General features: G+C 38.7%; 1 long non-coding RNA gene across 1 annotated transcript in view; it reads right to left on the bottom strand.

Moving 5' to 3' along the window:
• LOC143682545 (uncharacterized) overlaps positions 1-14,178 on the bottom strand; it is a 196,610-nt gene that overhangs the window by 175,869 nt on the left and 6,563 nt on the right. Inside the window, exon 2 of the long non-coding RNA XR_013175181.1 lies at positions 5,593-6,015. This is a non-coding gene — a long non-coding RNA (uncharacterized LOC143682545). The remainder of the gene's footprint in view (positions 1-5,592; positions 6,016-14,178) is intronic.

Below are 14,178 nucleotides of genomic sequence, written 5' to 3'. Positions count from 1 at the left end.
TTTTCTGCCAGTTCAGATCTGATGCTATATGCCACTATTGTATTTTCAATCTATTCTATTGTCTTTCATTCCCTTCTTTTCTGTTATGTTTCTTTTTGTTTTCAAATTCTATTTGTGCTCTCAGTGTCTTCTTAATATCCTTTATCACTTTAGTCATATTTTCCTTCATCCCTTGAATTGATTTGGGAGACTTGTTTGAACATTTTTATTAGTTCCAAATTCTGTGTCTCCCCTGAAGTTTTAATTTGTTCCTTTGACTGGGCCATATCTTCCTGTTTCTTGGTATGGTTTATAACTTTTTGCTGTTGTTTACATATCTGATCATCTTGACGAGTTTACTCTGGAAGTCAGTTTCTCTCTCTTGCCTAGGATTTTCTTGTTGATTAGCAAAGGCACTTCTTTTACACTTGGTTCAACTTTAGAATAGCTCATGTTTAACTGATCAAAATTTTCCAGCTCTTTTCTTTTGATTCTTGCCCTGGATAGAGAGTGCAGGTTTTGAGACTGCACTATTTGTGTAATTGTTTCACCTCCTGGAGAAAACTTCCTCTCCTCTTTTCCTTCTCCAGGAATCTTGACCTGTTTTGTTAGTTTTTGTGTAGAATTTTCTCCCCAGCCCTGTGATTTGTTTAAATTCTCTCCCTTAATCCAGTAACTGTTTTCCTTATGTTTTTCACTTCTGGGACCCTTCTGTCCTTCAGAATTCCAATTTAACAGCCCCCCTTTTTGTTCTTTTACTGCAAGGCTTTTCTGCCTCCTATTTCTTCCTCATTAGGGTATCCAGCCCTGGGGAGCCAGAAGACATCAATCCAGAAAGGTGGGTCACTCCAGCAAAGTCCATTTCATTTTTAGGTGGTGTAGCTAGCATAATTGGATTGAGTGAGTGCACCACTACCAGAGTCTCTCCCTATCCTCCATCTTCACCCCATGTAGGTCTTTTTTCCTTCAGTATTACTTAGAAGCTTGTGTTCTGCACTGGGTCTCTACGAACTTGGGTCCCTGTGAAATGTATGCGGTTCCAACTCACTGCTGTGAGTGGCATTATAATCTGTGCTTCTAGTAGGAGATGGAAGGGATCGGGGCCACCACTTCTGAGCAACTCCCAAGCTGTGTGGGACCAAGTGAAGGGGAGGGAAGAAGACTGGTGATCCTACATGGAAGTTCCCTACCTGATGTTTTTCTTTTTCTTCGATTTAACATTTGTGAAGTTCTTCGGTCTTTACTGTCCTTTAGGGTTCTAGAAAATAAAAGGATTTGTCCTTTTATTCACTGAATCTCTGGGGAAGTGTTTTCAGGGAATGTCTTATATCACATTTTGATGATGTCACCACTGTCACTGTGGTTTTGATTTGCATCTCCCTAATGACTAATGATATTAAGTGTCTTTTCAGGAGGTTGTTGGCCATTTGTATACCTTCTTTGGAGAAATGTCTATTGAAGTTGTTTGCTTATTTCAATTGAGTTGTCTTTTTGTTGTTGAGATTTAAGAGTTCTTTACATATGTTGGGTACAAGCCCTTACCAGATATATGATTTGCAACTATTTCTTTCCATATTGTATAGGTTGTCTTCTCACAGTTTTTAATGTCCTTTGAAGCACAAAATTTTTTAATTTTGATGAAGCCCAATTTACCTATTTTTCCTTTATTGCAGGTTTTATATTTTAATAAAAACAAAAAAAACACTTTATTTTTGTATGTTGTCTGTACAACCTAAATATTTACTATCTGTCCCTTATAGGAAAACTTTGCAGACACCTGTTCCAGGCTGTCATGTACTAAGAAGGCTTCACAGAAAGTATTTGATATGGATCTTTAAGTGATGAGTAGACATGGGATAGGGAAAGGACATTTTGAGAGGAGGGGATAGTCTGAATAAAAGCAAAGAGAGCAGTAGAATGCAGGGCATATAGGGAATAGTGGGCTGCAAGGCACATATTGCAGAACAATGAAGTTTAGGAAGAGAAATGCAGGTGAGTTGGGAAAGGTATTTGATGGATAGGCTAATGAAGTTGACTGTGTAATAACTGAGGATGCAATAGTTGCCAAAAAGAATTTAATGGAGGTTTTGCAGTGGCATTTTTTCAAGGACTCTACTGATAAGAATGAAGGTGATTTTTCCATAGAGCACTATAGTAATGAGTTGTATATGAGAATTAGCCAGATATGAATCCCATGCTTCATTCTGCTCATGATAGCAAAGTGTATTCTCTTAACTCTAGCCTCAGTCAAACAGGAACTCCTAAACTGGTGCTTAAAGACACCTTGCTTAACTACTTCTCATCTACTCAACCATCTAGCTCCCTGAAAATGTGATTTAAAATGAGACTTCAGACAAATCTTCAAGTGTAACCTTGTTTCACATGACACTATGTTATTAATGCATGACACTGTATTATTAATAATATTCACCAACAAGTCTCAGGCCCACTATTTCACCCTCATTTAGTGGCAATCTCCAGCAATCAAATAATTGTGCTTGTCTATCTGGCCCAGACACAAGATGCACTTACAGTGATTGTTCTGTTGGTCAGTTCCATTTTCTGACAGCTCAGCAGGAAGGGCTCTATTTATTCAATGCATAAAGCTGTTGCATACAAATGGAGCCCTGGCTGGGGAAGGGGATAATAGACCAAGAAAGGCAATGCAGTGAAAGACATGTGGAGACAGAATGAAATGCAGGGTCAGTTAGGAAATCTCAAATTTGGGAAAAAGTACTTAGGCTACTCCAATTTCCAAGTTTCCTCTGAAATCTCAAGTGCCTCAATTTTTCCTTCCTCACAGCTTAAGAGAGCAGAGACTTTTTCCAAAAAATACGTGGTTCCTGAATGTTATCACTCAGTTTGAATGGATGGTGATTCTCTAACTGACAACCTATCCCCCACTCATTCTCCAGATAAACAAGGACAATAATCATTTTTATAATTAGAAAGGAAAGTAAGGGTTCAAACAACAGATGCAGTGATTAAAGCAAATCAGGTTGAGGAAAGGGGAGAGAAAATCACAGGAGAAGTTGTTATAGGTTATTTTATCATGGTCACAGGGTAGGGTGGGGTCACTTGACTTAGATGAAGACAGGGCCAACTGGAGGAGAGTAGATGGACTTCTTGGGCCTTCCCTCCTTTTTTCCTTCATCTTCCCCAATATGATTCCTACCCAAGCCCCTTTTGCTCTAAATCTCTCCTCATTTTCTCCTTTCTGATTCAAGTGTTCCTTTTACTAGTTTTAATATTGAAAAGATCTCTTAAAACAATTCATAGAGGTGTCTGTTAATTATACCTCACTGTTCTAGTTTGCTAGCTGCCAGAATGCAATATACCAGAAACAGAAAGCCCTTTAAAAGGGGGAATTTAATAAGTTGCTAGTTTACACTTCTAAGGTCAAGAAAATGTTCCAATTAAAGCAAGCATATAAAAATGTCCAGTCTAAGGAATCCAGGGAAAGATACCTTGGTTCAAGAAGGCCAACGACATTCAGCATTTTTCTCTCAGCTGGAAGGGCCCATGGCACACATGTTGGCATCTTTTGTTATATTTAAAAATGAAATAAAATAAACAAAAAAACATGTTGGCATCTGTAGCTTTCTCTCCAGGCCTCTGGTTTCATGAAGCTCCCTGGGAATCATTTTCATTCTTCATCTCCAAAGGTCACTGGCTGGTGGACTCTGTGGTTCTCTCATCCTTCTGTAGTGGTTCTGTGGCTCGTCTCTTATTCTCAAAAAGGAACTATCTCCAAAATGTTTCCTCAAAAAGAAACTCAAAAAGTCTAGTAAACTGATCAAGACCCATGTATTATGGGTGGAGGCACATCTCCATCTAATCAAGTTTAATACCCACAATTGATTAACATCTCCATGGAGATAACCTAATCAAGTCTCCAATCTATAGTACTGAATAGGGGTTAAAAGAAACTGTTGTTACCACAAGATTGATTAGGATTAAAACACAGCTTTTCTAGGGTGCATAAATCCTTTCAAACTGCACACTCAGTATGATCCTTTTCCAAGAATATTCATGTTCCAACAGGGGACAATAGTATGAATTCACAATGGTAGATTGCCAATGGATGGCAGGGTCATAGGAGGAAAGGAAGAGATAAAAAGGGGTGGAATGAAGGAGATGGGAAGGGAAAGATTTCTTGAGTGGTATTTATTTTTTGGCAAAGGGTTTTTACATATAGCATTTTGTACAAAAGATTCCTTTAGTAAATTGTCGCCAGTCTTTGAATAATTTGGACTACATTAGTAGTGATCTGAGATCATCTTTAAAATGAGTAGTAAAATGAGGGAAAGGCAATTCTAGGATCTGCTCACCTTATAACTATCATTATCCATTTCTGGAAAGTGAACAATAAGGGTGGGTGATGACTGGTCTTGCTCAAGGTCTTAGAAAAGTCAATCAACCATTCTGAGGCCCAGTTCCCTTATTAACAAAATAATGCTGCTGGGTAAAATGGTCTTTAAATTTTCTTCTATTCTTAAATTATATAATTCAGTGGATTTTGTCAAATTTTCCCCTCCATAAGACTATTCCTATAGCAAATGCTCTAGTTTGCTAGCTGCCAGAATGCAATATACCAGAAACAGAATGGTTTTTTAAAAGGGGAATTTAATGAGTTGCTAGTTTACAGTTCTAAGGCCAAGAAAATGTCCCAATTAAAACAAGTCTATAGAAATGTCCAGTCAAAAGCATCCATCCAGGGAAAGATACCTTGGTTCTAGAAGGCCAATGAAGTTCAGAGTTTCTCTCTCTAGTCAGAAGGCACATGGTGAACACAGTCAGCATTCCTCTCACATCTGGAAGGACACATAGTGAACACAGCATCATCTGCTAGCTTCATCTCCTGGCTTCTGGTTTCATGAAGCTCCCTGGGAGGCATTTTCCTTCTTCATCTTCAAAGGTCGCTGGCTGGTGGACTCTCTACTTCATAGTGCTGCAGCATTCTCTGCTCTCTCTGAATCTCCCTCTCCAAAATGTTTCCTCTTTTATAGGACTTCAGAAACTAATCAAGACCCACCCAAATGGGTGGAGACATGTCGTCCCTTAATCCAGTTTAACAACCACCCTTGACTAAATCACATCATCCAGGGAGATGATCTGAATACAGTTTCAAACATTCAGTATTGAATAGGGACTATTCTACCTTTATGAAATGATGTTTTGATTAAAACATGGCTTTTCTAGGGGCATACTTCCTTTCAAACCAGCACAGCAAATAAACATGCTATTATTTCTTCCACCTGAAAGCAAACAAACAAACAAAATCTCTCCTAATACTGCTTTCCCTTCTGTGTACTACCTTATTTCTCAAATCTCCTTTGCATCAAAATTCCTTGAAAGAGATGTTTTATAATTCATTTCTCTCCTCCCATCCATTCTTGAATCCACTCCACTCAGACTTTTGCCCTATAGAAACTCCATTCATAAACATCACCAATGACCTCTAATAGCTAATTCCTAGTTGTCCTTTTGTTTTGTTTTCTTGTTTGTTTGGTAGGATTTTTAAAAAATATATATATCAGTAACAAATGGACACAATTGAGCATTTCTTCCTCTGTGGAATACTTAATTTGGCTTCCAAGACACCACACTCACCTGGTTTCTGGCCACCCCTTTTCAGCCTAATTTTCTAGTTTTCCTTATCTTCCCAAATTCCAGATATGGAAGTACTCCAGAACACAGTCTCTATCCCTCTTCTCTTGTCTATCTCCACTCATGCAATGGATGACTTCACATGTTCCATGGCCTTGAAGAACATCTATGGACTAATGACTCCCAGACCTCTCTTGATGCCAGACTTGTATATCCAACTGCCCACTTGGCAGCAACACTTTGAACATTTAATGGGCACTTCAAACTTAACATGAGAAAAGCTCCCACTCCAAGCTTGCTCTTCCTGAAGTCTTTGCAGTCTCCTAAAGGGGCAACTCCATTCTTCCAGATGCTCAAGTAACTCTTGACTTCTTTCTTTCTCTCACACAGCACATATAATCAATCAGCAAATTCAATGAGCTCTATCTGCAAGATATAAGCAAGAGTTGAACCACTTCTATCATCTCACACACTTTGAATTTTTGCAGTAGCGTCTTCTAACAGTCTTTATTCATGCCGAAAACAGATGTCACCCAAACGGAGTAAGTGAGGATAAAGTAATAAAGAGACTGTTTACAAAAATATGGGCGGGATTAAGGGAAACCAGCAAAGAAGGGCCCAATGCCCTGAGTCTAGCATGATACTAGGTACCAATGAGTTGTTACTACCCTTAGACCCAAAGGAACAGTGGATGGACCTCATTACCAAAACACACTACACACACACAAACACACACAAACACACACACACACACACACACACACACACACACACACACAATAGGAGCTGTGTTCTTTGATGGAGGATCTCAGCCAGCCTATGGCAACCAGCAGGAAGAGAGAAGAAGAAATAAAAGCCATGAACTCATGCTTCTCCTCCCTTCTGATCAGGAATATAACTGAACCCCAAGCCAAAAAACAAGAGAACCTTTGATACAGTCAGTTAAGTTCAGCCTCCTAACCTGTGCTCCTCTGGGGCACATAACAGGGTAATAAAAAGTAGAGTAGATCTTGATGGGAAAACAAAATATACCCAGCATAATATCCTCATCTACAAAACAGAAATAAATATAGGCCATCTTGGGATGAAGTGAAATAATCCATACAAAGTGCTTAGCATAATGTAACAAAATTTCTAGGAAAAAAAAAAAACTAAAAACTTTTATTTGTCTGGTCTCATATTTCCCACTGGGGATTTTTGTAAAGTATTATTTTCCAAATTTTGGGTAGCGACCAATTAGTGGGCTGAGAATTCAATGGGATTTTCTTTTTGAAAAAAGAAATAGCAAAGACCAGTGTTTCGGTTTCCCAAGCTACTTTCACAAATACCACAGATTGGCTTAAACCACATAAATTTATTGGCTCATGGTGTCATAGGTAAGTCCAAATCAAGGCATTGGCTAGAAGGCTTGCTTCCTCCCAGGGTTGGTAACATTCTGGCTGACCAGAAATCCTTGGGTTTCTTGGCTTGCCCCTCATAGGGTACATTAGTTTGTTAAACTGCTAGGATGTAATATACAGAAATGGAATGGCTTTTAAAAAGCGAATTTAATAAATTACAAGTTTACAATCCTAAGGCCATAAATATGTCCTAAGGCATCTAGAGAAAGATACTTTCATTCAAGGAAGGCTGATCTGGGAAGGCACATGGCTGGCATCTGCCGGTCCTTGTTCCTGGTTTATTGCTTCCAGTTATTGAGGCCAATAGTTTCCTCTCTAAGTGTCTGTGGGCCTTCACTTAGCTCCTCTGGTACATAACTCTGGGTTCTGTCTTGCTTAGCACGTCATGGGAAGGCACATAGCAACATCTGCAGGACTCTGTTCCTGTCTAGGCATCTGCTCTTTCTGTCAACACTCCAAGCATCTTCAAACATCCATGTCTTTGTCAGCTCTGAAGGAACTACTCTCCAAGTGTCTGCATCTGAGGTTTCTCCAAATTGTTTTTCCCTTTAAAGACTCTAGTAAACAAATGGGTGGAATCACATTTACATCTGATCACAAGGCCACACCCATAATTGGGTGTACCATATCTCCATGGAGATATTCTAAGAAAAAGTTTCCACTTTATGATATTGAAACAGGATTAAAAGAAATGGCTGGACTTCCGGAGAAGATGGCAGCTTAGTAAGACGCGCGGATCTTAGTTTCTTCTCCAGGACAGCTACTAGGGGAGTAGAAACGATACAGAACAGCGCCCAAAGCCACAACAGAGATAAAAAAGACAGCATACCCCATCCTGGAACAGCTGGCTGGCTGAGAGAAGCCGCTCGGGTGAGAACGCCGAGGCGCGCGGGCTTCACCGGGCAGGGTGGCCAGCGGCCGGAGTAACTCCCTTACCCCTTCCCGGGCCGGCTGGGAGAATTGGAGAGGCGGTCCCCTGAAACCGCGGCGGCTGGCGCCCACACCACGCGCGGCCCCCCGGACCAACTGAGAGAATTGGATCGGAAATCCCCAGGCCGCGGAGAACGGTGACAGGCGGGGGAGGCCCCTTCCAAACCTGTGACTCCCTGGGAACGTGCACTCTCCCGGGTGGGCCGCTGCCGCTGGCGCCCTCCCGCCACGCTTGTCACCCGGGCCGACTAGGAAATTTGGACCGGTGCTTTCCCGGGCTGTGGCAGCCAGCAACCCTCCCTGCGTTCGGACCCCAGGCCGGCTAGAACTCTTCCAAGCCGCGTCGGCTAGCGAACCTCCTGGACGGCGAGAGTTTTCCAAAGTTAAAGGTCCCACAGCACCTTTTACTGGTGGGACCCGCAGACAAACGTGTGCCACGAGCGCCACCTACTAGGCAGGATAAGAAAAACAGAACCCAGAGATTTCACAGAAAAATCTTCCAAACTTTTGGATCCAATACCCAGGGAAATCTGTCTAAATGCGCAGACGCCAACAGAAGATAACGGATCACGCTCAAATAATTGAAAATATGGCCCAGTCAAAGGAACAAACCAATAGTTCAAATGAGATACAGGAGCTGAGACAACTAATGCTGAATATATGAACAGAAATGGAAAACCTCTTCAAAAATGAAATCGATAAATTGAGGGAGGACATGAAGAAGACATGGGCTGAACATAAAAAAGAAATAGAAAAACTGAAAAACCAAATCACAGAACTTATGGAAGTGAAGGACAAAGTAGAAAACATAGAAAAAACAATGGATACCTACAATGATAGATTCAAAGAGACAGAAGATAGAATTAGTGATTTGGAGGATGGAACATCTGAATTCCAAAAACAAACAGAAACTATCGGGAAAAGAATGGAAAAAATTGAACAGGGTATCAGGGAACTCAAGGACAATATGAACCGCACAAATATACGTGTTGTGGGTGTCCCAGAAGGAGAAGAGAAGGGAAAAGGAGGAGAAAAACTAATGGAAGAAATTTTCACTGAAAATTTCCCAACTCTTATGAAAGACCTAAAATTGCAGATCCAAGAAGTGCAACGCACCCCAAAGAGATTAGACCCAAATAGGCATTCTCCAAGACACTTACTAGTTAGAATGTCAGAGGTCAAAGAGAAAGAGAGGATCTTGAAAGCAGCAAGAGAAAAACAATCCATCACATACAAGGGAAACCCAATAAGACTATGTGTAGATTTCTCAGCAGAAACCATGGAGGCTAGAAGACAGTGGGATGATATATTTAAATTACTACAAGAGAAAAACTGCCAACCAAGACTCCTATATCCAGCAAAATTGTCCTTCAAAAATGAGGGAGAAATTAAAACATTCTCAGACAAAAAGTCACTGAGAGAATTTGTGACCAAGAGACCAGCTCTGCAAGAAATACTAAAGGGAGCACAAGAGTCAGAACCGAAAAGACAGAAGAGAGAGGTATGGAGAAGAGTGTAGAAAGAAGGAAAGTCAGATATGATATATATAATACAAAAGGCAAAATGGTAGAGGAAAATATTATCCAAACAATAATAACACTAAATGTTAATGGACTGAATTCCCCAATCAAAAGACATAGAATGGCAGAATGGATTAAAAAACAGGATCCTTCTATATGCTGTCTACAGGAAACACATCTTAGACCCAAAGATAAACATAGGTTGAAAGTGAAAGGTTGGGAAAAGATATTTCATGCAAATAACAACCAGAAAATAGCAGGAGTGGCTATACTAATATCCAACAAGTTAGACTTCAAATGTAAAACAGTTAAAAGAGACAAAGAAGGACACTATATACTAATAAAAGGAACAATTAAACAAGAAGACATAACAATCATAAATATTTACGCACTGAACAAGAATGCCCCAAAATACATGAGGAATACACTGCAAACGCTGAAAAAGGAAATAGACACAAATACCATAATAGTTGGAGACTTCAATTCACCACTCTCATCAATGGACAGAACATCTAGACAGAGGATCAATAAAGAAATAGAGAATCTGAATATTACTATAAATGAGCTTGACTTAACAGACATTTATAGAACATTACATCCCACAACAGCAGGATACACCTTTTTCTCAAGTGCTCATGGATCATTCTCAAAGATAGACCATATGCTGGGTCACAAAGCAAGTCTTAACAAATTTAAAAAGATTGAAATCTTACACAACACTTTCTCGGATCATAAAGGAATGAAGTTGGAAATCAATAATAGGCGGAATGCCAGAAAATTCACAAATACGTGGAGGCTCAACAACACACTCTTAAACAACGAGTGGGTCAAAGAAGAAATTGCAAGAGAAATTAGTAAATACCTCGAGGCAAATGAAAATGAAAACACAACATATCAAAACTTATGGGATGCAGCAAAGGCAGTGCTAAGAGGGAAATTTATTGCCCTAAATGCCTATATCAGAAAAGAAGAAAACGCAAAAATGCAGGAATTAACTGTTCACTTGGAAGAACTGGAGAAAGAACAGCAAACTAATCCCAAAGCAAGAAAAAAGAAAGAAATAACAAAGATCAGAGCAGAAATAAATGAAATTGAAAACATGAAAACAATAGAGAAAATCAATAAGACCAGAAGTTGGTTCTATGAGAAAATCAATAAGATTGATGGGCCCTTAGCAAGATTGACAAAAAGAAGAAGAGAGAGGATGCAAATAAATAAGATCAGAAATGGAAGAGGAGACATAACTACTGACCTCACAGAAATAAAGGAGGTAATAACAGGATACTATGAACAACTTTACACTAATAAATACAACAATTTAGATGAAATAGATGGGTTCCTGGAAAGACATGAACAACCAACTTTGACTCAAGAAGACATAGATGACCTCAACAAACCAATCACAAGTAAAGAAATTGAATTAGTCATTCAAAAGCTTCCAAAAAAGAAAAGTCCAGGACCAGATGGCTTCACATGTGAATTCTACCAAACGTTCCAGAAAGAATTAGTACCAATTCTCCTCAAACTCTTCAAAAAAATCGAAGTGGAGGGAAAACTACCTAATTCATTCTATGAAGCCAACATTACCCTCATACCAAAACCAGGCAAAGATATCACAAAAAAAGAAAACTACAGACCAATCTCTCTAATGAATATAGATGCAAAAATCCTCAATAAAATTCTAGCAAATCGTATCCAACAACACATTAAAAGAATTATACATCATGACCAAGTAGGATTCATCCCAGGTATGCAAGAATGGTTCAACATAAGAAAATCAATTAATGTAATACACCATATCAACAAATCAAAGCAGAAAAATCACATGATCATCTCAATTGATGCAGAGAAGGCATTTGACAAGATTCAACATCCTTTCCTGTTGAAAACACTTCAAAAGATAGGAATACAAGGGAACTTCCTTAAAATGATAGAGGGAATATATGAAAAACCCACAGCTAATATCATCCTCAATGGGGAAAAATTGAAAACGTTCCCCCTAAGATCAGGAACAAGACAAGGATGTCCACTATCACCACTATTATTCAACATTGTGTTGGAGGTTCTAGCCAGAGCAATTAGACAAGAAAAAGAAATACAAGGCATCAAAATTGGAAAGGAAGAAGTAAAACTATCACTGTTTGCAGATGATATGATAATATACGTCGAAAACCCGGAAAAATCCACAACAAAACTACTAGAACTAATAAATGAGTACAGCAAAGTAGCAGGTTACAAGATCAACATTCAAAAATCTGTAGCATTTCTATACACTAGCAATGAAAAAGCTGAGGGGGAAATCAAGAAACGAATCCCATTTACAATTGCAACTAAAAGAATAAAATACCTAGGAATAAATTTAACTAAAGAGACAAAAAACCTATAAAAGAAAACTACAAAAAACTGTTAAAAGAAATCACAGAAGACCTAAATAGATGGAAGGGCATACCGTGTTCATGGATTGGAAGACTAAATATAGTTAAGATGTCAATCCTACCTAAATTGATTTACAGATTCAATGCAATACCAATCAAAATCCCAACAACTTATTTTTCAGAAATAGAAAAACCAATAAGCAAATTTATCTGGAAGGGCAGGGTGCCCCGAATTGCTAAAACCATCTTGAGGAAAAAAAACGAAGCTGGAGGTCTTGCACTGCCTGACTTTAAGGCATATTATGAAGCCACAGTGGTCAAAACAGCATGGTACTGGCATAAAGATAGATATATCAACCAATGGAATTGAATAGAGTGCTCAGATATAGACCCTCTCATCTATGGACATTTGATCTTTGATAAGGCAGTCAAGCCAACTCACCTGGGACAGAACAGTCTCTTCAATAAATGGTGCCTAGAGAACTGGATATCCATATGCAAAAGAATGAAAGAAGACCCATCTCTCACACCCTATACAAAAGTTAACTCAAAATGGATCAAAGATCTAAACATTAGGTCTAAGACCATAAAACAGTTAGAGGAAAATGTTGGGAGATATCTTATGGATCTTACAACTGGAGGCGGTTTTATGGACCTTAAACCTAAAGCAAGAACACTGAAGAAGGAAATAAATAAATGGGAGCTCCTCAAAATTAAACACTTTTGTGCATCAAAGAACTTCATCAAGAAAGTAGAAAGACAGCCTACACAATGTGAGACAATATTTGGAAATGATATATCTGATAAAGGTCTAGTATCCAGAATTTATAAAGAGATTGTTCATCTCAACAACAAAAAGACAGCCAACCCAATTACAAAATGGAAAAAGACTTGAACAGACACCTATCAGAAGAGGAAATACAAATGGCCAAAAGGCACATGAAGAGATGCTCAATGTCCCTGGCCATTAGAGAAATGCAAATCAAAACCACAATGAGATATCATCTCACACCCACCAGAATGGCCATTATCAACAAAACAGAAAATGACAAGTGCTGGAGAGGATGCGGAGAAAGAGGCACACTTATCCACTGTTGGTGGGAATGTCAAATGGTGCAACCACTGTGGAAGGCAGTTTGGCGGTTCCTCAAAAAGCTGAATATAGAATTGCCATACGACCCAGAAATACCATTGCTGGGAATCTACTCAAAGGACTTAAGGGCAAAGACACAAACGGACATTTGCACACCAATGTTTATAGCAGCGTTATTTACAATTGCAAAGAGATGGAAACAGCCGAAATCTCCATCAACAGAAGAGTGGCTAAACAAACTGTGGTATATACATACGATGGAATATTATGCAGTTTTAAGACAGGATAAACTTATGAAGCATGTAATAACATGGATGGACCTAGAGAACATTATGCTGAGTAAGTCTAGCCAAAAACTAAAGGACAAATACTGTATGGTCCCACTGATGTGAACAGACATTCGAGAATAAATTTGGAATATGTCATTGGTAACAGAGTCCAGCAGGAGGTAGAAACAGGGTAAGATAATGGGCAATTGGAGTTGAAGGGATACAGACTGTGCAACAGGACTAGATACAAAAACTCAAAAATGGACAGCACAATAATACCTAATTGTAAAGTAATCTTGTTAAAACACTGAATGAAGCTGCATCTGAGCTATTGGTTTTTGTTTTGTTTTGTTTTGTTTTGTTTTGACTTTACTATTATTACTTTTATTTTTGTCTCTATATTAACATTCTATATCTTTTTCGGTTATGTTGCTAGTTCTTCTAAACCGATGCAAATGTACTAAGAATTGATGATCATGCATCTATGTGATGATGTTAAGAATTACTGATTGCATATGTAGAATGGTATGATTTCTAAATGTTGGGTTAATTTCTTTTTTTCCGTTAATAAAAAAAAAAAAAAAAAAAGAAATGGCTGCCCCACAAGATTGGATCAGGATTAAAGCATGGCTTTTCTTGGGTACATAATACTTTCAAACTGGCACATAATTATGGCCTCTCCTTTCTTTTCCAGGTTTTGTTGATTTCTAACTTCTAACTCCACCCTGTGGCTTTCTCTCTTTACGGTTCAATTTCTTCTTCTTATAAAGGAAACTAGTAATCTGAATTATGTCCCAACCTTATTCAAATGAGCCACACCTTAACTAAAATAACATCTTTAAAAGATTGTATTTACAGTGATTCATACCCACAGGAATTCATATCAAGACCAAGAACATGTCTAAATTGGTGTATATAATTTAATCTACCACAACCAATAAGCATCTCATGAAGTAAAAGTGAGTATTGTTTTACAAAACATTCATCAATGAGTGTATTTGT

The sequence above is a fragment of the Tamandua tetradactyla genome, chromosome 5 (assembly GCF_023851605.1).
Source record: "Tamandua tetradactyla isolate mTamTet1 chromosome 5, mTamTet1.pri, whole genome shotgun sequence".
NCBI lineage: Eukaryota > Metazoa > Chordata > Mammalia > Pilosa > Myrmecophagidae > Tamandua > Tamandua tetradactyla.
The sequence above is the reverse complement of the archived record's forward strand: the minus strand, read 5'-3'. Positions and strand labels throughout refer to the sequence as shown.